Genomic DNA, 26,969 nt, shown 5'->3' with positions numbered 1-26,969 from the left:
GTGATACACGCCAATGAAATGGAATCTCCTGGGTTATGTCTCTGTGACCTGCTTCAACACCCAACAACCACCCAGGGACATTACAGAAAGGTCATGATCCTGATGTAAGCTCCTAGATCAACTCTAGCAGGAAAATGCTAATTGTTTACAATGGGAATTCGTCATGAAAAACACACATTTGCTGAGTTTTTCATCAAGTCTCCTCTGTTCACAGTTATACACATGGGATGTTCTAAACATAAAAGGGCAGGGAAGCAGGTACATTCAGGCCTAGATTATTCATTCCCTCGTAGCCAGTAAAGCTGACTCTCTTCCTTCGCCCATGAGATATACTCACTAATGCAACAAGGGCTGATGTCAAACAAACTGAAGGCCACATGGTGTACTGGCTTGGCTAGAGCAATAGACTGGAAGACAAAAGAAATCCTGAATCCTAATCCTGCATGAGCCACTGACCCTGGCATCTGACCCTGGGCAAATCACCTGAATTCTTGATATACAGCAACATAAAACCTACAGTAAAAATAGAACTCAAGGCTCTCGGAGACTGAACAAATCTAAAGTTTGAAGGGCAGCTCCTCAGCTGAGGTAGCGTCTCTCTGTTAAGTCAGTCTGGCCACTCCTATCATATAGCTGTAAGATCTTACTTACTAGAAAGAGGTTAGAATGGACATGAGCATCCATTGATGAACTCATCACAAAGATGACAAATCTCATTCTGTGAGCCAGAAGTCTCAGGATACACCCACACTGGAGCTAGAGGTGTAATTTCCAGCTCGAGGAGACATACCCTAGATCTGATTGAGCTAGTGTGCTAAAATTAGAGCTCTAGAATGGATATCAAGAAATTACAGTCCCGGCATTCCCTCAGCTGGAGCCCATCTATAGACACTGGACTAGCAGCGGGCAGAGCTACAACCCTAAGAAATGATGCTTATTTGTCAGATGCCACCAGAGCGCCAAGCACTTTGAGCTGGGAGACCTCGCAACTTGGGTTCCCAGGCACAATGTCATTAAGGAATATTCCATTTATTGATTTTTTCCCTATATTGATGGCAATCACTATTTAAGGTAAGGAATTCAGGAATAAGTGGGTTAGAGTTTGGTGTCACAATCAGGCAGTGATTCACCTTATTAATTAACAGCAAAGTCAACATGGATAATAAGACTGGTAAGGCCATTTGTGTTACACTGCCTTCTGCTTAACATTTTTTTCTGTGCAGTACACATTCCTGGCATAGACAGTGGCATTGACAAGAGTGCCAATTTCAGGACAACAGATTCTATGATGTTCACCAGCTGAGTGCTGCAGGCAACACCTTACCAATTTTGGAAACGTGGCTCCTGACAGCTTTAAGATAGGCAGGAAACTCCATTGTCACATGTATATTCAGGGTTTACAAGACTGGTCTTGTCAAATTCATAGGATTTAGAATTAAGGAAGGATTCCTGATCTTCCTGTAATATGTGGTATCTCTTGTGCACTGTGTATTGGCTTTGTCCACAGTATCTGATCCCCTTGCTGGGCTGCTATTTTGCTGCAGGCTGGCAGGATTTGCAGCTCTTTGTATAGGATTATTTTAAGGAACCTTTGGAGGGATGATCCGGACATAATAGATGCAAGGACAATGACCATAAATGTGCAGGATTTTTTAGCGTCATTAGAAGTTTTACTTAAGGTGGGCAGTTGTGAGATGGAGGTGCTTCTATTTAAATAAGCATTTAATGTGGAATTTTTTTGTGCTGTCAGGGTTAGGGAACTTATGCAACAGGTGATAGGGCACAGCTCCAGGCATGTGTTTCCACAAGGAGCAATTTCTTGGAAACCGAAGGATTCCAGACTGATCAAACCAGCAGAGGGGCCTTCGTGGCTAAGGGAATGCTCAGATGAATGAGTATGTCTTGTGAAAGCAGTCAAAGCCTTTTAAGCCATACCAAACCAGGAGATAGGACCTGTACATGGTAGCGGCCACTATCTGAGCAGGTATCAGTTTGGTGCTGTAAAGAAAAAGGCACTGGCCTGCTTAGGTCTCAAAGCAGCCAATTTTGGCACGCACTCCTGTAGGACTGGAGAAATGATATCAACAGCATTGGAGGGTTTTGACCATCAGAGGGTCCCAGGCACTTGGCCTCTGGAAACTGTTATAGGACCAATGTTCACCCCACTGATGGGTTACTGGGGCAGGCTAACAGTGTGAACTAACCTTGTCTGTCTGTGTTTACAATAGATGACAGAAGCAAGGCTGACACCTGAACCCACTGGAACCCTATAATGCATTGGGACTACAAGGATCAGACTGGAAGAAAGATCACACCTGAGCTTCAAAGTTGAAGCCATCTGCCTTCAATGGCTCGGCAGAAGGGGCAAGTGATGGGATCAGCTCATCCCTTTTCTGTTCTCATTGATGGGCGAATACAACCACCTAATGTCCTAGTTATTCATCTTGGAGCAAATTACCTCAGAGCCTGCAATGGAGTAAATTTGAGAGTTAGGATTCAGAGGGATATGGGAAGAATAAGGCAATTATGGCCGAACACAAGACTGGTCTGAAATGCTTGTGAGGCACATTTGGCGGGGAGCCAACAAACCAGCTTGTATGGATAGGGCCTGGAACTAGAGTTGATTGGGAATTTTCCAACAAAGCAAAGTTTTTGTCAGAAAGAGCCAATTTTTCTAAACCTAAATGTTTCACAGAAATGTATCAGTGTCATCAAACTCCCAATAAAACACAGCCAGGTTTCCACTGGAAACCTGCCTGGTTTCCTGCCAGCTTGCCTGAAATGCTTCTGGGAGTACAGGATTTTAGGGTCTGCAGGTTTGGGGCCGCCCCACCAAGCTGACAGAAGACAGGGACATGGCTCCCCAGTTGTGAGGCACCTGGCTCAGCTGCAACACCCAGGGATTCTAGACTCCCAGAATGACAGGGAGCCAGGAAACTGGAAGCCCTGAGAGCTCAGGCTGAGCTGGGAGACCTTATGACTTGGGTTCCCAGGCACAATGTCTTTCAGAAACGTTCGAAACAAAAATGTGTCAATTATTTCCAGAACATTTTCTCCCCTTCAGATTTTCCCTTCTGTGGGAAATTAGAAAATTCTGCTTTTTTGTTCTGAAACAGAATTATTTTCTTTGAGTCCTATTGAATGGAATTCCCACTTTCAACCATCTCTACCCAGAAGAATGTGAACTGGAATGTTGCCAGAGTATTTTCAGATGCAGGTGATTTGGTGATACTACACACAGGGATAATCAGTGATCTTGAGCTTTTTAAGGATGATTGAGGGCACTTGTCAGATGCAAGGTGTGGTATTTGGCTTTGGAGTCTTAGGGACTGGATTAAGTGGGAAATAGATACTAGGCACTATGGATGGAGGTGGGGGAGCAACCAAACTAATCGCTGATGCCCTCAGTGTGGATAAAGGCTAAAAGGGCCAGCTCACAGAGGCAAATGAGACCCTAAGGAGAAGGGAAAGCCTGAAGTCTTTGTAGATTGAAGAATCTCCTTGGTACTGACTACTCCCTTCATGGATAGGGGGAGCGTTAAAAGGACTGAGAAGTGAGCTGAGTCCCAAGGGGTAGGCTGAGAGGTCTACTCTGGGTTCTTGGTTATTTGGTGGTAACCCTGCACTGGACCCACTTAAGCGAGAAGGGTGAGCTTGTACTGCCTCTACCCAGTATTAAGTGAGTAAAAGTTGTGGCCTGATGCTTAAAATACATTCAAGTATTAGTCTTTCATTCACCTGCATGCCCTAAGTAAAATAGAAATACACTTAATGACCTACATTATAGGGTTGTTAGGAAAATTATGTAATGTTTGTGCAGTGCAAATACACAAGAAAGAGGCTGTTCCTCATTGATGTACTTTGACCCAAAGGCAGACAACATTCTTTCTAATAGCAAGAATAAGCAATGACAGCACGTTGCAGCGCTGGGTTCCACAACCACAATACGTGCATGTGCAGTTTACTAACTTTTGGTGAATGGAACTATTTGAATTATGACATGACTGTGCCTGTTTCTTTTTTTGTGTATATTTACACTGTGTCAGTGACTATGTGTCACATTGAAAAGCGTAGGTAAGTCTTTTCCTAGGAATCTAGATTTCTGATTTTGGGATAACATACAAAATAGGGTTCTTTTAGTAACGTCAAGCACTGCTGTATCCATAGAAGAGTAGTATTTCTCAGCATTTTTTTTCCTTTTTGACTTAAAACCATCAGTTCTTTAACATTTCTCAACTTCCCATCCGTCAACTCAGGCATCTCCAGCTAAATAAATAAATAAATAAATGGCGGATTTCCTGTGAAATTGCTATGTTACCAGAATAAACAGTGGAGTTTTATAGTCCTGTAAGTATTAGTATGCTAAGTACACATAAATACCTATTAGAGTATGCAAGTTTGAAAACTGATTCATGTAATTCGTTTTTACATATAGAAATTTACATTCTCTACTGCATTCTCTGCCTTTCCAAATAAAGAACTTCTTTGCAGAGGTGTCCACCTTACACCTTCTTTAGTCAGTTACACATGTACAAACTGAGTGCCAACAGATGGAGATAAGATGACAATTTCCTAATTCAAACAGTGCTGCAGCCAACATAGTGGAATTCTATACTAGATCTTGTCTTAACTGGTAAAGAGGAACTGATCACAAAACTAAAAATTAATGGCAGTTTAGGTACAAGTGATCATGACTTGATCATATTTAAAATGTACAGTCAGAATGCAGTCCAGACCTATGATATATATACTAGGTCCTTTAAAACAGCTCATAAAGCTGAAAACAATTATGAGCCAAATCATCTGGGAGGAAGAATGTAATCAATCTGAAAAATGTGAATGATAATTGGGAATTATTTAAGAATACTTTACTAGGTGCTCAAAAAGCCAAAATTGAGGAAGAAGGCCATACTGATTAAAAAAAACAACCTGGTTTAGAGGGAAAGTGAAGACAGCTACAAATATATATATATCTCAGAGGCTAGGAAAAGTAGAAAACTGATAAGAGAAGCAAAAGGACACACAGAGATATCTACAACTAGTAGAGTTAAGGACAATAAGGAGTGTTTCTAAATATATTAGGAACAAAAATCCTAATTACTAGCTGGAAATGGTAGAATTTATCAATCATAATAATGCAGAAAAGTCAGATGTGTTAATAAATATTACTGTTCTGTATTTCTGTTCTGTCATCTTATATAATATCACTTTTTCCATTTCACTAGTATCTCTGGAGGATGTTAAACAACTAAAGCAACTAAAGTTAGACACCTTTAAATCATCAGATCCAGACAACTTGCATCAAAGAGATTTTAAAAAGAGCTGGCTGAGGAGCTTGATGGACCATTAATGCTGATATTTTCAATGAATCTTAGAACACTGGGGAAGGTCCAGAAGACTGGAAGAAAGCTAATATTGTGCCAATATTTTAAAAGGTAAGTATAGGCAAGTAAGTCTAACATCAGGATAGTGGAGCAGTTGATACGGGTTTTGATTAATAAAGCATCATAGGAGAGTAATATAATTAATGCCAATCAACATGGGTTTGTGGTAACTAGATTCTGTCAAACTAACTTGATATGTTTTTTTGAGGAGATTACATGTCTGTCTAATAACTGCAGAAGTATTGACGTAATATATTTAGACTTCTGTGAGGCATTTGACTTGGTACTGCATGACATTTTGTTAAAAAAAACCCTAAAAAACCACAAAATTAACATGACATATTAAATAGATAAAAACAGGCTAACTGATACATCTCAAAATTTAATTATAAATGGGGAATTATCAAATGAATGCGTTTCTAGTGTTGGGCAAAAGCAAACAATATGTATTTTAATACGGCTAAATGTAAGTGTATACCTCAAGGAACAAAGAATGTAGGCCACACTTACAGGATGGGGGCTCTGTCTTGCGAAGCAGTGATTCTGAGAAAGATCTGAGAGTTGTGGTGGATTATCGGCTGAAAATGAACTAGTACACAGTGTGATGCTGTGACCAAAAGTGCCAATACGATCTTTGGTTACACAAACAGCAATCTCAAATAGGAGTAGAGAGGTGATTTTACTACTGTATTTGGCACCAGTGTGACCACTGCTGGAATACTGTGTCCAGTTCTGGTGCCCACAATTCAAGAAGGATATTGATAAATTGGAGAGAGTTCAGAGAAGAGCCATGAGAATGATTAAAGGATTAGAAAACTTGCCTTATAGTGATAGACTCCAGGAGCTCAATCTATTTAGTTTAACAAAGGTGATGTTAAGGGGTGATTTGATTACAGTCTATAAGTACCTACATGGGGAACAAATATTTAATAATGGGCTCTTCTGTATAGCAGAGAAAGATGTAACGTATGTCAATGGCTGGAAGTTGAAGCTACACAAATTCAGACTGGAAATAAGGCATCCTTTTTCATGGTGAGAATAATTAACCATTGGAACAATTTACCATGGGTTGTGGTGGATTCTCCACCAGTAACAATTTTTAAATGAAGATTGGATGTTTTTCTAAAAGATCTGCCCTGGGTTATACAGAAGATAGATTAGATGATCACAATGTCCTTGTAATCTATGAATCTATGAAAAGTTACCAAACTGGAATGGTAGTATTCTATACCAACTTCACACAGGTGTAAATAGCTACACAAGGTGCAAGGAAGGAATCGGGTCCCACAATTTAGTGTAATATAAACATCTGTAATACTTTCTTTAACATTTCTAAGTATTGGGCTCTCTTCAGTCCACAGTACTACTACAAATCTCCCAGATTACTCAGCCAAAGAGAGCGCCCCCTATCTGGAGTCACTCCCCTCAGAAGCAGCAGAATAAGGCTAAATTTGCAGGTTCAAAAATGGTCCCTTTTCCAGGGGCAAATTGTCAGACTCTCCTTTCTGAGTGCCATATTGCCTGTTTTAAGATGGTCACATATCCAGGTTGAATAATCATGGGGAATAATTTTCTCCCATTTCTTCACCCTTAGGAATATTCCCTCTTTATGCCCCTTTATTTTCTGTCACCCGTGGCACTTAGAGTAGTTTCTATACCATGCATTTGTATGCTCAGCCATTTTGTTCTTTGTCTCCTCCCCTCTCAGCCCATCTCCGAATTCAAAATTATTTATTGTTAAAACACTCCTGGGATACAAATATGGTCCTCTCCCTGAATGTTTTCTCCTTAATCTCTCTCTCTCTCTCTCTCGTTTCTTTCTCTGGCTTGGTATTCTATTCCCCACCCTTTCCTAGCTGCCTCCAACATAGGGCTGCCCTGGAAAGCGCTCCTTCATTGGTTCCTCTTTCCCCAAAGTCTCTCTCCCCCTTTTGCAAGTAGTCTCAACTGACCCTCCCTTTCCCCTTCCCTTTCCAGCTAGGTTTATTATAGTTCACCCAACCCTTCTGCTGTACTCTAAAGGTCACTTGCTTTCTTTTGTTTAAAGTCATCAACAAATTAAAAGTCTGAGTACACAAAATTCCTTTAACTCCTTCATACTTGATCTTTCAGTGTTACTGGCATGGAGAGATATCATGCATTTGTGATTAATTATGGACATTTTTCCATAATTTTCTTCCACAAATACAGACACACTTTAAACATTTTAAACACTTTGCAACATATATCGGTTTCACTAATCTGTACTGTATCATTCATATTACTAAGCTTCTGCTCTGGTAAAGAAATATATTAACCCATGGCTGTGGCTCTGTAATGATTTTGACACTAATAACAGTAAACAGATGCACTAACAATATTGAAAGATAAAAGAGAAAGGCACCATTAACTCTCCAAAAAATTACATTTTCCACTTTAACCATGCAATCAGGAAAGCAAGAGCCATTAAGACCTTGGTCTCCATGGCCACTCTGTAACTTTAGTTCAGTGAGATTCCAAGGAATATGAGAAGACTTATTAATCCCACAAGGCCTGTAAACTGTCTACTTTTCCCTTCTTTAGCCTCCCTTGTAGGAGGAGTTCTTCATTCTCTAAAATCCTCTTAAGAGCTGAGGCAGTGGAATTTTAGGCCTCAGATTTAATAAAGGAATTCTTTTCCCTTGGGTTTGCAACAGTGGGAAGATGTATAAGAAAGTTTAAAATCCAAAATGAATATAATCATTTCAGATTTTGTTATTGTTGTTCAGGTGACCACAGAAAACTGATGGTTAACTGAATGAAATGACACCAGTACAAAAATAAACATATTTAAGTTACTGAACATTTTTTATTCTCTTTCTAATGAGAGTTTAATTTAAAATGACAATTTACTTCCACACTGCCAAAGTGTATTGCAAAGATTTATTTATACACCTAATGAACCATAACTTGGAGAGCTGCACAAGAGTGTATTACAATCTTAAGCTCCTTAGGGCTCTGCATTCCAATTTAACTTTTACTCCGTTTGAAAGGTAATTAATTCCAGCCATTTGTTTTGACACCTCCTTGTCAGACAGCCAGGTTTATGCTACGGTATACATATAAAAGATACAACATTGAAACCCATAGCACCATGTTTATAAGACATTTAAAACAAAAAAAAGTTAAATATACATCTGATTTACAATTGAAATGACTACAATATGGAGGTCTTTTTCCATTGACCTATACCTAAAACTCACCGATTTGGGCATATACCTGGTGCATATAATAAGATAGCAATGATTTTATTATGCATATCCAGGAAAATATAGAGCATTGAAAGGGGCTTGATCTGGTCTCCAGTTCCATAGCTATGAGTCTGTACTTGAAATTAGTTATAGATTCAAAATTGCAGGCACAATCATTACAGGCGGAAATTCTAATATTAAATTATCTATCTGATTTGTGGTGATAAACATGTAGTTAAATACAAGAACTTACACTCTCTTTTGCTCCTCTGATGTGTCTGGTACTAGCTCCCGTTAGTCAGACACTGGTCTAGATAGTCTACTGTATCCCTAATGTTATGATACAGTATTTTGTAATTAGACATCTTATTGTACAATTGCCATACCAGTTTCCATTTATGTATCAGCTTACAAAGCACACATACTGTAGAATTACACTACACACAGAAAAATAGAAGCAATAAGTGTATATGGTCAGATTCCTGCCCATACAGAAAAGCCTGTGTAAGAGAAAATGATCTCTGCATGATTCCCTGGTCAAAACCTCCACCAGATCATTCCATGAGGAAGGCTGCATTTGGCCCCAGGGAGGGAGTTCAGGCCAATAACATAGATTTCATGTGCCAGAGGCCAGTGCCATCCACATGGAAACCCTGTTCTGCCTCCTAAGCCTCTCTCCTATCCTTCTCAGAACAAATCCAATCAGTGCTTCCCCTACCAGCAACTGCCTTCACTACCACCCCGCCCCAAAGTGAAGGTTCCATAATATAGAAGGGCTCCACAGAAATGTTGATATAGCCCTAGGCAGCAATAACTTTGGAGCTGATTCCCTGCTGATTTCCTGGGGAGAACGACAGGAACCACACACACTGTACACCCATTACATGCATGGTGGGAGGAATAGCTCAGTGGTTTGAGCATTGGCCTGCTAAACCCACAGTTGTGAGTTCCATCCTTGAGGGGGCCATTTAGGGATCCGGGGCAAAAATTGGGGATTGATCCTGCTTTGAGCAGGGAGTTGGACTAGATGACCTCCTGAGGTCCCTTCCAACCCTGATATTCTATGATTCTATGATCCTCTTCCTAGCCCCAATGAAGCATTCTCTGCATGGCCAAAAGGAGGGGGTTCAGTGTCACAGAGACTGCAGTTCCCTCCAGAGACATTCTAAAGACATCTTCGTGTCATTAACTGTGGAATGATCAGGGCCACAGGGATGAGCCTACTGCTGTAGAATTGTAATATACTATTAAAATATAATTATTATATTACCATTAATAATATTATGAATATAATTATATATTATAAATATACACTATTATATATTATATAATTATATAACCGTAGCTCCTAGAGGCCATGAGCAGGATCAGTCTCCCTTGTGCTAGGTGTTACACAAACATTGAGGGTAGATAGATAGGGTTCTCACCACCTGAGAGTTTACAATCAAAAATGCCAAACAATATGCCCAAAAGACAGATAGTTTTTACATTTAAGATTTGTAATCAGATAAATGCTCATCAGCTTTCCCTCAGCCTAGCCTTTCTACACTAGCTGATATCTTTTAGGCAACATGGTCAAAGTGGGTCTTGAGAAAGGATTTGGAGGAGTAGCTTTTGGGATTAGATCAGTGTCAGCATTCCTGTAAGGGCATCAAACATGCATCCATGGGCTCCCAAACAGCCATCACACACTGGCCACCAAAGGCAGCTCACCTAGAACTACTGGAAGTGAGGAGCTAGCAGACCTCTGACCCCTCCCAGAGGCACTGCCCACAAGGATCCTGATTGAGGATGCTGACCGCTCCCACCAACGGGCCAGACCACACTATTTAAGTCAGGGTTGGGCAAACTTTTTGGCCCAAGGGCCTCATCTGGGTATGGAAATTGTATGGCGGGCCATGAATGCTTGTGAAATTGTGGGTTGGGGTGCGGTATCTGGGTTGGGGACAGAAATGAGGAGTTCAGCGTGTGGGAGGGGGCTCTGGCTGGGGGTGTGGGCTCGGGGGTGCAGGAGGGTGTTCTGGACTGGGACCAAGGGGTTCGGAGGGTGGAAGGGGGATCAGTGCTGGGGCACGGGGTTGGGGTGCAGGCGAGAGTCAGGGGTGCAGACTCCAGCCGGCGCTTACCTCAAACAGCTCCCAGAAGCAGCAGCATGTCTCCCCTACGACTCTTAAGCAGAGGTGTGGCTAGGTGGCTCTGTGCGCTGCCCTGTCCGCCGGCACTGTCCCTGCAGCTCCCATTGGCCACAGTTCCCAGCCAATGGGAGCTGTGGGTGTGGTGCTTGGGACTGGGGCAGTGTGCGGATTCCTCTGGCTGCCTCTACGTGTAGGAGCCAGAGGGAGAACATGCCGCTGCTTCTGGGAGCTGCGCGGAATGGGGCAAGCCCCGGACCCCACTCCCCAGCGGGAGCTTGAAGGCCAGATTAAAACATCTGGAGGGTCGGATGTGGCCCCCGGCCATAGTTTGCCAAACCCTGATTTAAGCCATACTATTTAAGAAGGCGGCACAGGAAGTTGTCTGAGCAACTTCCTGAGTGGTTGCTGCACTAGATCTGACCTTGGCTTGGTTCCTGGACTCTGATCCCTGGCTTGCACTCTGCCTCTGACCACTAGGTATGACCACCCCTGCTCCATCTGGTAGGTCAGACTGTCCACATCCCAGTCCTGACAATTCAGTGCATAAGGAGTGATGTGGGAAGGAAAGCACAAAGACATTTGTGGAAGAAGCATTCAAGCAGACACTGAAGGCTGGCCCTGTTGATGGAGCAGAAGAAGCAGGAATGATGCACTAACAGACAAGAGAGGATAAATAGGGAGGGGCTCGGTTTTGAAAGTATTTGGAGATTAAGACAAGAAATTTCAACTTGATGCAGCAGAACTAAGGAGTCAGAGGAAATACACAGGATAAGAGTGATATGGTCACTTTCACTGATATGGAACTAGTTCCCCTAGAAAAAGGTTAATATTTCAAAATCTTTTCTGGAACCAGGTTTTGGGCTTTTTTCTGTTTTACAGGAATGCAATCATGCAGGGAACATATAACTAATAATAATAAGTATTCCTGCCTTTCCACTTTCCTCATGCACAGCTGAAAAACAAGTATATATCTACTTTCAGCAGGAAAGGGAAATATTAACTTATACATATTTTCCAGCTCATATCTTCTGCTGGATTTATGTAATTACAAACATGTTTCTTTTGATATAGTGTAGTCATAGGGATACTTTTAATTACAACATATCCCAGTTCAATTTCATCTAAACTCAGTTTAAAAGCATGTTTTACCTACACGTGGAACAGACAAACATGGTTCAGTTTCCAGGTGAGATTCCTGTTGGAAATGAGTAAAGCAGTGCTCATGTGCAATAATTCAATTCCTACATTTAAAGCTAAATTGTTTCCTCAGATACATGCAATTAACTCCTTCTGAAGTCAATCAGAGTTACGAGTGCATATCTATAGTCACAATTTAGATGCTAGTAACTTCTATCCTTGGAAATGAGATAAGTATTTAAAAAGTTTTTCTTTATAAATATTGTCCTGTACTCCCCTTTCTCTAATTTTGGCCTAGTGTGCCATTATAGTTGGAGTTATAGAACCTATGAAAGTTCCACAGGCAGAATACATGTTACACTGGACCCAAACAATCCTTCAACTGGATGTTAATATTTTTAACTATAAAAACAAAAAGCATCCGTTATTTTGGTATATGATGGATTTTGTATATCTGAAGTATGGTATGGAAAATACAGGGCTTTTTTTAAAGATAGAAAATGCCCATAAAGTGTCCAAAAATGGTTCAGAGGGAAAGAGTTAGGTTCCATGCATAACAGGAAAAATAAATCCAGAAATATTTTACCATAATATTCTGGGCTAATGTAGATATTACAGCTGAAAAAATTTAGTGAGCTTCCCAATATTTGTTTCACCGTAGTGCTTTACAACCTGAAATGAAAACCACTGCTGGCAGGCATCAAGACTCAATAGCAATTCATTTTCAAAGTCATGATGCAAATTACACACTTCAATCCTACAAAGAAAAACCCCTCAGCTGTGAAATATGTAACAACTCCACTCTGTAGTTTGTTAGAGGTACAGTAGATTAACTTCCTAAAATATCAGATTTACCCAGAGTAACAAAGCCCGTATGACTGACAAGAACAGAAAGTATACTTTCTTCAGTTTAAAGAGGAGACAACAGTGATGCAGTTGACAAATTAAAAAAATCCTTGATTCTTACAGTGGTTTAGAAACTTTCAAAGTTATCTTTTGACTAAGGAGATTTCAATTTTCCTCCTCCCAAATCAGGATTTGAATAAAGTCTCTTTGTTATTCACATTCACACATTAAATACAGATTCATATACTTTTTTATCCTGTAATAGAAACGGGAACCCATGCCCAGTCCTAAAGAGCCACAGTACAAATGAACATTCATATGTAATTCCTTATTTTATTGCCTTGTTACAGAAAGAAGGACTAGTATAAAAGTTGTTAGTATGGTAAGGGCTTTGATGAAACATAGGTTTTTATTTTTAACTACTTTGTCCAATTTTATAGAATGAATACAAATGTATTATGAACCATAAATAATTAAGAAACTGAGGGCAAAGATCAAAGCTTAGGGAAGATACAAGAGATGAGCTTGAACATACAAGCCACCTCAGTAGTACTAGAGAATTTTCAATTCTTCAGGCTATAAGCACATCCTCTCCTCATGGGTGCCCCCTCAGATCTGCTGGCAGCCTGGCATGGGGTCCTTGACTTTGCACCGCCTACTGGGCTCTCCCTTGGACCTGCAATGGCCTGCCTCAACCTGCACCTACTCCACCTCTGGGTGTTCTCTGGCTTGGCCCACCAACCAAGTCACATAAAAGTCTAAATAAAAGTCCAAACAAATCTTCAAAGTAATAGCCCTCCCCGCCCCCTGGCTTCACTATAGTTCCCTTGTGGGCCTTACAGCAGGAGCCTAACCTGCTCCTGTAGTGTTCTTCCTCCATTGCTTCCTGTCTGTTAAACCTATCCCAGGGCTTCTCTCCACCAATAACACGTGTCCTCTGCATGTACACACTCTCCCCTCTCCCACTGGGGTGCCTCAGTCTACTTATAAAGCGTAGCTCTGCCTCTGGCTGGGAGGCAATTAGTTAATCACCCCCAGAAGAAGGAGCATGACTAATTAGGGTTCTTTCCCTTGCTTTGCATATTATGGGGATTAAACCCCATCACACAAGCCAATATGAAAAAGGAGGACCTATATAAGGACTAAGATTAGAGGAGAGGATAATATAGGTCCTGATCTTGCAAGGACTTACATAAGGCTAAACGTGTATATCTGGATAGTCCCTTTGATGTGAAGTTAAACACATCTGTAAGTCTCTGAAGGATCATAGGCCTAGATTTACAAAGGTTCTTAGGCTCGTAAACCCCAGATGTAGGTGCTGAAACGTGGTGTGACTAAATCCCAGTTTTCGGCTCCACTGCTATTTAGGAAACTTCTAATGAAGATAATCTGTAGGCACCTACGTTTTTGCTGTAAAATTTCCTTAGGCACTTATGTTTCTGCCTCAGGCATGCACACTGCTGCCTCACTCTAGGCATTTGAATGCCTATCTCCTTCCTGTCTCAGAGCAATTCACAAACCAGGGAAGACAGGCATCCAAATGCTGCATGTGGGGCCTGAACTAGTTGGTGTGCTCAGGAAGAGGAGGAGAAAGAGTCACTGGAGCAGTAGGAGTGTTCTGAGTCTCCCACATCCTGTATGAGTGCTCTAACAATCATTCCCATGCTTGTACACTCTCTCTGGCCCAAATGACTCTTGAAATCAGTGGTCCCCAAACTGTGGGGTGTGCCTGCCTATAGGGACATGGAGGAATGTTCAGGGGTTGGGGTGCAGCAGGGCCTGGGCCAGTCTCCACTGCAGGCAGAGAGGAGGCACCTCCCAGCCCTGCTCTGCCCCCAGCTCTGCTAGAGCCCCAGCCTTGGCCCCCACAGCGGGGTGGGGAGGGAGTGCCACCCAGCTCCACTCTGGCTCCAGCCCCGACTGTGGCCCAGTTCCCACGGCCCAGCTCCCCATCATGCTCCCAGACATGGCTCCTGGCTTCTGGCCCAGCTCTGGTTGTGGTTCCTGGCCTTGGCCAGCCACCATGGGAGAGCAGGGAGGGAGTGCTACCCAGCTCTTCTCCGGCTCCAGCCCCAGCTCCTGGCCCTGACTGCAGCCTGGTCCCTGACTGTGACCCAGTTCCTGGCTGCGGTTCCTGGCCCCAGCTCTGGCTGCAGCTCTGCTCCCAGCCACAGCCCCATCGCCAGCTCCAGCTCTGGCCCCCAGGCCTGCTCATGGCCTCCGGGGGGCGGGGAAGGTAGGGAGGGTGGGCAGATTACATTATGGGTTATGGAGGCACGACATAAAATGTTTGGAGATGGCTGCTTTAATTATTTATTCACTGTGGAAGAGCTTTAATGGGAGAGACTGAGTAAGCCCTACATCCCACAGCCCAGTGGTCAGGGCATTCACCTGAAAGGTGATAGCTCCTTGTTCTAATCCCTTCTGCTCATCAGATGGAGGGGGGACTTGAACTGGGGGTCTCCCAGCCTGGGTGAGTACTATTGTGCTAATTGGGCCTACAAATTTAACCTAATTGTAAGATCAACTGTAAAAATGTATATGAAAGATATTACAATAACCTATAATAAGGAATGTTCATGGAAAGAAGTGAATGTTATAAACAGGTGCAAAAGAACCAAAGAGAGACTAAACTAGTCAAACAAAAAGGCCACATTGATATAACTCAAGGACTACGTTGATATCATAAAGACAGAAGATGTAGAACTGGAAGTTAATGAACCAAAGTTGACATGTCACACATTAGTCCTAACTGGTGGACAAAATAATGAGGGGATGAGACCCCCTTGTGGGTCCTTAAAGAAAGAGACATTGATAAGAAAACAGTGAAGAACAGACAGAAGCTACTGAAACAAGCATCCTTGTTGCCATCCCCACCATCTTCTGTATCTTTAATAAAAAGTTAAAAGGATATTTAATGGTGTGGTTGCCATAGGACAGGAAGTATACCAAATCCCAAACCTTTTTAACAGTTTAACATTGGACAGTGATTGGGTTATGTTAACATCTTTGGCTCATTTATTCCACCTAAATTAATACAACAGTACCTTAATCACAAGGCTAAAACGAATGAGGGAACTCCTCCTCCTTTCCCTCCACTACTCCCCTTGTTTTGAAGAAAATACCTTAGGCTCCTAACTCCAAAGAAGGTTTACAGCTGAGAATTGCAAATAGAGATAGGTGCTTCCCTGCAGCCTGGAATTAGATGCCGAGGATACAGCCCTCTGCCTAACATGCTGGCTTTTCTGGATCACATTCTAAGGCACCTGTCCCTCAAAATTCATTGTGTAGAAGTCTAGGCACCTAACTCAAGCATTGTGAATCACAGTGCATTCCTGTGAATTTCTAGGTGCCTAAAAGTTTCTAGATGCCTAAAAGTGCTCAGCATCACAAAACCTAAGTGCTTTTGTGAATCTAGCCCACAGTCACTTGATGCCCTTTGGATGAATGTCCCTTCCTGTTTTAGCAGGGGATAGTGTTTGATCAGACCAGCATGGGGAGAAGTGACCCCTATCTTTCACCTCCCCAGCCAGAACACACCCCTGTAGGGGAGAGATTGGGGCTAAGGAGAGCCCAGCAGTCTCTGCCTCCAAATGGGTTGGAGGAGATTTAGGATTATTCAGTGGAAGTCCAATTGAAGTTGTCTTTAGGAAAACCAACCAGCCTATAATATATCTTATGTTCTTATGTTTACGGTTGCAGATCCAATTGTAGCATATGTATGTCAGGGATTTTGGGGCTGGCTTTAAGTTTAGTCTCCAAGAAGTTTCTGGTTTGCACAATGTTTTCTACCTCTTCAACAAAATGTACTGATTAATTTGATGAGTGTCCCCGTATTGATTTCCAAATGTATGTTGCAGTGTATATAATGCACCAGGCATTACATATTCATTTTAATTTCTTATACCCTTCTAATCAAAATGAAGAAAAGGTATGCCATTTCTGTAGATCTGCTTTGATTTATTTGTAGATTGGTGTTGAATGCCAACAACCCTTGTTGCATTTAAGATTCACCAATAAGAAACCAAGTGATTAGAAAGCACTTGTATAAAATCAAGTTACAGTGAACAGTTGAAGACCTAAATTTAGGGCCTAATTATATAAGCCTTATTTAAAAGCTTCACGGGGAATTTTCACTGCACAAAAACTGCAGGACTAAGGGAGTATTCAATCATCTCTATGGTGGGATATGTATGCCAAAGGGGGGAACATGAAGATTTGTGTTGAACATAAATATGAGCATTGGACATTTTTTCCTAACACACCATGTCTTATACATATTTTGTCATATAAGAATCTACAAGTTCTTTGAACAGTCATTAATTAAGCATAATAAACTCACTATGAGGTAGGCATTATCATACCCATTTCACAGGTAGTTAAACTGAAGCAAAGAAAGGTTAGATGACTTGCCAAAACAATCACTAAATGAGTTAGTAGTAGAACCAGATATAGAACCCCAAGTCCTTATTACCAGTCCTGTCTCTAGAGCTGTTAAAAAAATTCTGGGAAAATTTTCCCCCGTTTTCATTGAAAATATTTTTTGATAAAAATATTTCAACTAGCTCTACTTATAACTAGTGGAGTATGGACTGACCTGAAAAGATATGCCAAATGACCTTATCTGCCAAAGGGTAAACCCACTCATATTTCTTAAAATGAAAAATAAGTCAAAGCATGGAAAGCTTATTCACCAAGCACTCAACAGAAGAGCACCAAGAATCTCTGCTAGATCTGCCTGTCTAGCTAAATAACCATGAGGATTACTAAAGAGTGCAAATATTCAGTAGCTGAGCTAGAATTTTGATAAAGCCAAAATGATCCCCTAACAAAATAAATTGAAACATTCTTTGACAAATATTACTTAAATGTTTTTCTTAAGATTCCTTACAAAACTATATATACTGAGCTAACAAAAGTGAATTTAATTTACTTAAATGAGGAATTTTTTAAAATTAATGACTGACTGACTGACTCCTCATAGTTCACTTAAATTCTAGCACTGTCAAGTTACAATTTGTGATAGTTAATTTTCATATATTACTAGCATTACAGCTAATATCCCTTCCAGTTTTTATTATCACCTCATTATTCCCATTCTTTCCTCATGAAGTCATAGTGCCTAAAAAATATGTGACCAGAAAATTGCAGCCTTTACATACTTCAATTCCTGCCCACCTTTAGGGGAGTGGATTACTGTATCATAATATATTGAGGTATCTGTTAGTTAGCGCTGTGGGCTTCACCCCACTTCAAAGCAGTGATGTTAAAGGGTCATTTTCCACTTTAAGGCAGGTGTATTTTTATTAGCTCTTTTTCAAAATTGCTATGACTTCACTTGTGGATATCCCGCCAACAGCCATTATTGAAATCTGAACTATAATTGCTAAGGAACATGCAATGTCTGAACCACTGAACCAATGTTACTGCAATCTTCCAACTATTGACTGGAACCAAGTGTTACATCATTAAAGCTGAATTACAACACACCCATGGTGTGTTTTCCATGTGTGCTATTTTAAACAATAGTAGAGAAAACCTTGGCTATAAATTCACAGATCCCCAATTTGTTCAAAATTCATGAACAATGAGAGCTGTCTGACAAGCCTGCTGGCTCTATTTTAGTCAGAAATGTCACGCACCATAATTAAATGTCTGTTTGGCTCTTATTGGCGATGGAAATGCTAGCTTTATGTTATAAATTTAAACAACCTGTCACAAGGGGAGACTCCACATTTATGTAGTTTGGGAAAGCATATTCAACTGTAATTGCTCCAGGAAAGATAAATAAACTAATGGAAACTGCTCTATTTCTTAATTGATTTTGCACAGAAAAAAACAAATCAGCTAATATGGTTATGGTATGGCTTTCGTTTAGTTTGGCCTGGGGATCTTTGCTTTGGTGGCAACTGATAATCAGTTACCAGTGCTTTTAGTGGTGGCTTCTTGATTTTCTTTTGGAGATTAACTAAAGGAGAAGATAATTAAGTGATCGTGACCTGCTATCTAAGAGAACACACCATTGACAAGTGATAATAAAATGCCACCAGCATTCAACAGAAATGTTCTGTTTAATTCACTGCATTTACCCCTAGTGTTGTCCAAGTGGAAATATTTTGCCATCACACTGGTATGCAGAGGCTATTATAGTTTAAGCAAGTCCTGCAATTCTTTCTATTCAGCTTCAGAAATTTTACAGTGCCCAGATTCCACTGGAAAATATTTGGTCACTCATATGCTTGGACCAAAATTTGTCACCTGGAATAGAAATCAGGGTAAATCAGCCAGCATCCTTATTCAGACAGGCTCTGGAAATATATTTTAGGCTAAATCTCTGCCAAATAACTTGTGTCTGGCCAACACAGCCTTTCAAATAGTCTATGAATAACAGTTGCCAATAAAGATTCATTATACCATGTATAGGTAAATATTTTTTTTTAGCTTTCACCTCTACAATTTTAAAATTATACAGTAGCAATTCATTTGCACTCCACATATTACCTGTCTGCAGGTTTAGGTGCAGTAGCCAATCACAACATTCACACTTCTCCTTAGTAGCTTAGTAATGTTTTTCTCTTGATTTAAAATAGATCCCTCCACACCAAATACAAGAATTTCCAAAATATTTTTTTTTACTAATTCATGGAGAAACTACTACAGCTATTTTAACAGGTTCACATCATAAGAAAAACATCATAATAAATGTAACAAGTAATCCAAATGTCTCCTGGTGCTGCACCGCTCTACAAGCAGTTTGTAATTTTGGCTGGCTTTTTTAATATTCCATCCCAATTTTAATCAACTACTATTCTCTTCTGCCCATGTAAATCTTTGCATATAATATCAATTATGTAAAAATCACACCATACCTAATTTCTTAATAGTGAGAGTTTATAACTGATTCTTCAGGCACAGTAATTTCTGAATGGCTTGTGGCTCATCCTCCCCATTACATGCAATATGCTTCAGATGTTGTGACAGCATGAAGAGCATACCACACCCTGGAAAAGAGTTGGCACATGTGCTCTCATCATAAATAAATGTCCACCCCAGTTCCCTCTCTTATTTAAGAAATCACTAGCTAGCAGAGTCAAGCTTAAAATGGCGCTTTACATTTTCAAAATCACACCAAACTTGCCTATTTAAAAATACTCAAATTATTTCTGTGTTGTTTCAGTATTCATCTTAATCTTAGTGCTGTCTTCATTTATCAGAAAAACTGCATGCTAGAAATCCTATGGGTATCCATTGTTATCGCACTCCTGAAAGATTATTTGTTTACCCTTTCTTTCTGACTAGCAATATTTCTCTTGTTTCTAGAAACCTCCCTAGACATTTCCAACCTACCTCACAAACTAGGATGCTGTCTCCTCCCCTTTCCTCTCCCTGTGCTATGTCCCTTTTCACAATTTTACCACTTTTCTTCTTCCTCATCTCTTGCCATCAGGACCAGTCTTCTTGTACCCCTCTGCTTCATCAACATTGCATCTATTTTCAAATCTCATCTGAAAACTTTTCTTCTGTGGCTATATTCTTCCTCCTAATTTCTTTGTAGTTAGTACTTTTTGTTTGTTATCTCTGTAAATATTCTGGAAAGTATTTTGGGATACCATTGGTGTGAAAAATCTTTTTCAAAATAAATTTGTATTACAATGATTAAAGGCATGTGTCCTGATCCTCACCTGCATCAGCACTCCATTCAGGATCGCTAAGGAGTTGGAGTGCAGGGAGAAGCAAAGGATGCTTTGCAAAGTGTGGGCCCCTTACTGAATGAGGGAGGCAAGCTAGTGACAGAGGATGTGGAAAAAGCTAATGTACTCAATGCTTTTTTTGCTTCTGTTTTCACTAACAAGGTCAGCTCCCAGACTGCTGTGCTGGGCAACACAAAATGGGGAAGAGATGGCCAGCCCTCTGTAGAGATAGAGGTGGTTAGGGACTATTTAGAAAAGCTGGACGTGCACAAGTCCATGGGGCCGGACGAATTGCATCCGAGAGTGCTGAAGGAATTGGCGGCTGTGATTGCAGAGCCCTTGGCCATTATCTTTGAAAACTCGTGGCGAACGGGGGAAGTCCCGGATGACTGGAAAAAGGCTAATGTAGTGCCCATCTTTAAAAAAGGGAAGAAGGAGGATCCTGGGAACTACAGGCCAGTCAGCCTCACCTCAGTCCCTGGAAAAATCATGGAGCAGGTCCTCAAAGAATCAATCCTGAAGCACTTAGAGGAGAGGAAAGTGATCAGGAACAGTCAGCATGGATTCACCAAGGGAAGGTCATGCCTGACTAATCTAATCGCCTTTTATGATGAGATTACTGGTTCTGTGGATGAAGGGAAAGCAGTGGATGTATTGTTTCTTGACTTTAGCAAAGCTTTTGACACGGTCTCCCACAGCATTCTTGTCAGCAAGTTAAGGAAGTATGGGCTGGATGAATGCACTATAAGGTGGGTAGAAAGCTGGCTAGATTGTCGGGCTCAACGGGTAGTGATCAATGGCTCCATGTCTAGTTGGCAGCCGGTGTCAAGTGGAGTGCCCCAGGGGTCGGTCCTGGGGCCCGTTTTGTTCAATATCTTCATAAATGATCTGGAGGATGGTGTGGATTGCACTCTCAGCAAATTTGCGGATGATACTAAACTGGGAGGAGTGGTAGATACGCTGGAGGGGAGGGATAGGATACAGAAGGACCTAGACAAATTGGAGGATTGGGCCAAAAGAAATCTAATGAGGTTCAATAAGGATAAGTGCAGGGTCCTGCACTTAGGATGGAAGAATCCAATGCACCGCTACAGACTAGGGACCGAATGGCTCGGCAGCAGTTCTGCGGAAAAGGACCTAGGGGTGACAGTGGACGAGAAGCTGGATATGAGTCAGCAGTGTGCCCTTGTTGCCAAGAAGGCCAATGGCATTTTGGGATGTATAAGTAGGGGCATAGCGAGCAGATCGAGGGACGTGATCGTTCCCCTCTATTCGACACTGGTGAGGCCTCATCTGGAGTACTGTGTCCAGTTTTGGGCCCCACACTACAGGAAGGATGTGGATAAATTGGAAAGAGTACAACGAAGGGCAACGAAAATGATTAGGGGTCTAGAGCACATGACTTATGAGGAGAGGCTGAGGGAGCTGGGATTGTTTAGTCTGCAGAAGAGAAGAATGAGGGGGGATTTGATAGCTGCTTTCAACTACCTGAAAGGGGGTTTCAAAGAGGATGGCTCTAGACTGTTCTCAATGGTAGCAGATGACAGAACGAGGAGTAATGGTCTCAAGTTGCAATGGGGGAGGTTTAGATTGGATATTAGGAAAAACTTTTTCACTAAGAGGGTGGTGAAACACTGGAATGCGTTACCTAGGGAGGTGGTAGAATCTCCTTCCTTAGAGGTTTTTAAGGTCAGGCTTGACAAAGCCCTGGCTGGGATGATTTAACTGGGACTTGGTCCTGCTTTGAGCAGGGGGTTGGACTAGATGACCTTCTGGGGTCCCTTCCAACCCTGATATTCTATGATTCTATGATTCTATGATTCTATGCTTTAAGTCATCTTTGCAGGATGTGGCTCTCTAGAGCAGCTGGTTTTCCCCCAGCATTAATTAAAGCAGCCTCGGGGCTGCTCCAAGTTGTGCCTGCATGTAGCACACTCCCCACAAAGAGTCATTATGCTATGGGGAGAATCTGCAGAGCACAGTGCACTGTACCACAGGAATGCTCAGTTGACTCTTTAGAATAATATTAAAGTTTCTTTGTACTGACAGAGAAACAAAATGGGATTTTATCATAGACCAGGTTCTGGCCCAGTTTCCAGAAAGCCTCATATCTATACTTTTGTACAAATACTCAGCAAATGCAAATCAACATAGCTCCAGTGAAGTCAAAAGGTATATGTATATTATATTATACCTGTGGGTCTGGCAATTTCTCTTTATAGAAAAGAACAACATTCTTTTAATCAAATACATTATTTTCTTCTTTCCCTCAGAAGATTCTTGCTCATTTTATTTCATTTTTTGCTTAAATTAACTGCTGCATTGAAGTCTTCAGTTAATGAACTTTTGAAGATTTTAATTGATAAAGGAAACAAAATTATTTTAAGCAGCATGTTCTAGTGCTATTGTACAAGGTATATATCTTTAACTATCTTCTTATCTGTGGCCCAGTCCTGCAAAATGCTCATCACCCTCATCTCCCATGGACGTTCAGTAGTGACTTGCCAGTCACTGGGAGTTGAGGTTACTTCGAACCGCCTAGCATCACACTCCTAATAACAATACTGTACGGATCAGGACCCTAAGGCATTAAAGAAAAGTAAATAAAAGAAAATTATCATTTTCCCCACTAAATATTTCTTGTTCAATAAGTGAGATATTTTCTACCACTGGTGACAATTATTTTGCAAAACTGTTTTTTCTTGATATCTAGGTTGATTACACTAACTACAAGGTTAACAACACTGTTTGGATTATAGATGGATTTATTTACACCAAGAAAAAATGGTAAAGTCATCAGGTTGCTTTACAGCCAAAAAAAAGGAGGAAAAATGGTTACTAAGCTTCAGAGGAATTACCTAATTAACAAGGCAAACACTCTTCAATAAATATACGAAACCAGAGTTTTTCTAAAAGGTACATCTCCTGTTAATGTAAAATGAAGTGTTTCATGCAATACTTAGCTTTTTTTCAAAGTTGAGCAGTCTGAAAATTATTGGATGAAAAATCACAGAAATCCTAGTAATGGAGAACTGGAAAGGACCTTGATAGATCATCTAGTCCAGTCCCCTGCAATGAAGCTGGAGTAAGTATCATCTAGACCCTCCCAGGCAGGGGTTTGTCTAACCGGTTCTTAAAAACCTCCAGTGATGAAAATTCCACAACTTCCCTAGGTAATCTGTTCCGGTGCTTAACTACCCTTACAGTTAGGAAGCTTTTCCTAATGTCTAACCTATATCTCCCTGGCTGCAATTTAAGCCTGCTACCTCTTGTCCTGTCTTCAGTAGTTAAGGATCAATAATTTATCACCCTCCTCTTTATAACAACCTTTCATGTGCTTGAAGACTGTTATCATGCCCTCACCCCTTCAGTCTTCTCTTCCCTAGACTAAACAAACCCAATTTTTTTCAATTTTTCCTCATAGATCTTGTTTTCTAGACCTTTAATCATTTTTGTTGCTCTTCTCTGGACTTTATTCAATTTGTCCACATCTTTCCCGAAGTGTGGTGCCCAGAACTGGATACAATACTCCAGCTGAGGCCTTATCAATGCTGAGTGGAAGAATTACTTCTTGCGTCTTGCTTACAACACTTCTGCTAATACACCCCAAAATGATGATCAATTTTTGTAATAGTATTACATTGTTGATTCACATTCAGTTTGTGATCCACTATAACCCCCAGATGCTATTCTGCAGTACTCCTCTCTAGGCAGCCATTTCCCATTCTGTATTTGTGCAATTGATTAGTCCTTCCTAAGTGTAGTACTTTGCATTTGTCCTTATTGAATATCATCGTATTTATTTCAGGTAATTTCTCCAGTTTGTCAAGATCATTTGTCAAGATCAATTTCAATCCTGTCCTCCAAAGTGCTTGCAACCTCTTCCAGCTTGGTGTTATCCTCAGACTTCATAAGTGTACTCTCTGTGCCATTATCCAAACCATTTATGAAGATACTGAATAGAACCGGACCCAGAACACATCCCTACGGGACCTCACTCAATATGCCCTTCCAGCTTGACTATGAAACATTGATAACTACTTTCTGAGCATGGTTTTCCAGCCAGTGATTCACCCACCTTATAGCTACATTTCCCTAGTTTGTTTATGAGAAGGTCATGCAAGACTGTATCAAAAGCCTAACTAAAGTCAAGATATATCACATCTACTGCTTTTCCCTGATCCACACGGCTTGTTACTCTGTCAAAGAAGGCTATTAGGTTGGTTTGACACAATTTGTTCTTGACAAATACAGGTTGACAGTTACTTATCACCTTATCATCTTCTAGGTGCTTATAAATTGGTTTTTTGTTTGTTTTTTTGTTTATTTGCTCCATTATCTTTCCGGGTTCCAAAGTTAAGCTGACTGGGTTTTTCTTATTCCCTTTTTTATAAATAGACAGTATATCTGCCCTTTTTTTCAGTCCTCTGGGATCTCGCCTGCAAGAATGAGCTCTAGAAAGTTGGCACACCTTAAAAACAGCAGTACGTCAACAGTTACACTTGCATAATGATATAATTACACTTGATGGCAGCAAAGCACATAGTGAAGACTACTAATAGTGTATGTAATCTGCACAAATCTCAGAAAGGGTGGGTTTCCTTCTAAATTTGTTTTTACAAAAGCCAAAAGGTACTTGAGTGCAGAATATACTTTAATTATACATTTCATGGTGACAATTACCATGAAAGAAAGGATCGAAGTCTAATGGCACAGCTAGCAGTTTGAAATCAATTTAAGAGATGGACTAGCAATACCTATTTTGTTTCAGTAAGATGGACTTGAGTAAGGCCTCAGAACTGTAACAGAGAAATGCCAGAGAAGAAAACATTGTAAACTGGCATTAGTCAAACATTAAGAGAAGCTGTAGTTTTGGATGCTCCAAACAAATGTTGAGGAAAAACTTTATTGCTAATGAATATAATATAATAAAATAAAATAATGGAATAATAAAATAATAATAATAATAATACTTAATAGCCTTTTCAGCAGGAAATGTTGTTAAAATGAAACAAGAAATGTTGTTAAATGAAAGCCTTACTTCATACTTCACATTTCAAATACTTTAACTGTTTTCCCTTCTTTTCTGTATCTTTAATAAAAGGTTAAAATGATTTTAATGGTGTTTGCCAATGTATTGAGCAGGCTGAGATCTCCGTATACCAAACCCTGGACCTTATTTAACATTCTTTAATGTTGGATGGTGACTGTGTTAACACCTTTGGCCCATAGATTCCATTTAAATTAATTCAATATTTTCACTGTCTTTTTTCTTTTGTTCAGTGCTAAGCACATCAGCAGCACTTAACAAATAAAATAGCAATATGACACTCTTTCAAGCATAAGAATACATGCAGCCTAAAGCCTGAATTTGTCCCCAAATGAAAATCTCAGAACATTAAAATGTTTCCATTGACCGACCACCAGTTATAACCTATGCTATCAGCACAGACTGGTAAATATGCCTCCACTCTGCCTTTTAAGAAACACTATCTAATAAATACAGTTTTTTCAGCTGTAATTTGCTTTTGTATGGGATTTTATGGTACAGATTACTGCACAGCAGAAAGCAAACTAAAATCATGAAGACCATGTAATTTCATCCATACAGGGATCAAAATATAACAGCAGAGGGTGAAGTAACTGATTGTGGAGGGTTCATGTGGACAAGCCAAGAAAGCAGACCAGTTTTGGTTGCATGCTGTTTTCACAGCTATAATTTTTGTTAGTTTTGCAATCTGATGCTTTTGATTTTTATTTAACACTAATAGGTCCTGAAAGCCAGAGATATTTTACAAAGCCAAAAAAATAAACCTGGATCCACTAAAGATTCTATTTTTCACTTTCCTAAATCTCCTTTAGCCAGGAGTTGGGCCTGCTGGCCTTTAGTGTTAAATCTACTGATGAAAAGTAGTATATAATGGCTACTTATTATTATCATCACTGGGAGGAACAGATGTGAGTCATATAGGTGTGCATTTTATAGGAATAATATAATTTTAATTATTATAAGAACTTGGAAATTAGTAAATGCTTAAATACAGAGTAGGCTATAATTACTATAGAAAGACTCTTGAAACCTCAAGTTAAGATTGCATAAGGTTACATAACAAAATTGAAGCTAAAACTAGCTTCCTCTAAGGGGCTAAAATAGAACACCACAGGTTAAGGGAATGATAGCATGGAAAATAAGATTATATGAAAATATACATGTTATTGTTTGCTTTTCTGGTTGTTTATTTTGTAGAATTCACCGGTGGTAGTGCACCAAATACACAGAGCCTGATTCCTTCATAGGGTTTCATCCAACTCCTGTTCAAGTCAGTGAGAATCTTTCCATGGTCTTTAATAGGAGTTGGTTCAGGCCTACATAGAGAAGTGCTTAACTCTATGAGTCATCCCATTGATTTCAAGGGGATTACTTCATGTGTAAAATTTTACTAGACATTAGTAGGGACAATATTTTAAGGCCCAAAATAAATAATAATAATAGGGTGATCTTGAAAGCAGAGTGAGATTGGAGATGTGGGGCTATTCATTTTACAGTGAGTTATAAAAAGGAAGATG

General features: G+C 40.4%; 1 protein-coding gene and 1 long non-coding RNA gene across 3 annotated transcripts in view; both read right to left on the bottom strand.

The window, feature by feature from the left end:
- Positions 1–26,969, bottom strand: part of AGMO (alkylglycerol monooxygenase) — a 285,522-nt gene that overhangs the window by 88,984 nt on the left and 169,569 nt on the right. The gene's annotated exons all lie outside the window — the stretch shown is intronic.
- Positions 296–25,271, bottom strand: LOC122458992. The gene is made up of 4 exons (XR_006279382.1): positions 24,769–25,271; positions 11,533–11,540; positions 8,249–8,254; positions 296–308 (listed from the first exon to the last, which is right to left on the bottom strand). It is a non-coding gene; the product is annotated as an uncharacterized LOC122458992 (long non-coding RNA).

The sequence above is a fragment of the Dermochelys coriacea genome, chromosome 2, assembly GCF_009764565.3.
Source record: "Dermochelys coriacea isolate rDerCor1 chromosome 2, rDerCor1.pri.v4, whole genome shotgun sequence".
In the NCBI taxonomy this organism is placed as follows: domain Eukaryota; kingdom Metazoa; phylum Chordata; order Testudines; family Dermochelyidae; genus Dermochelys; species Dermochelys coriacea.
The sequence above is the reverse complement of the archived record's forward strand: the minus strand, read 5'-3'. Positions and strand labels throughout refer to the sequence as shown.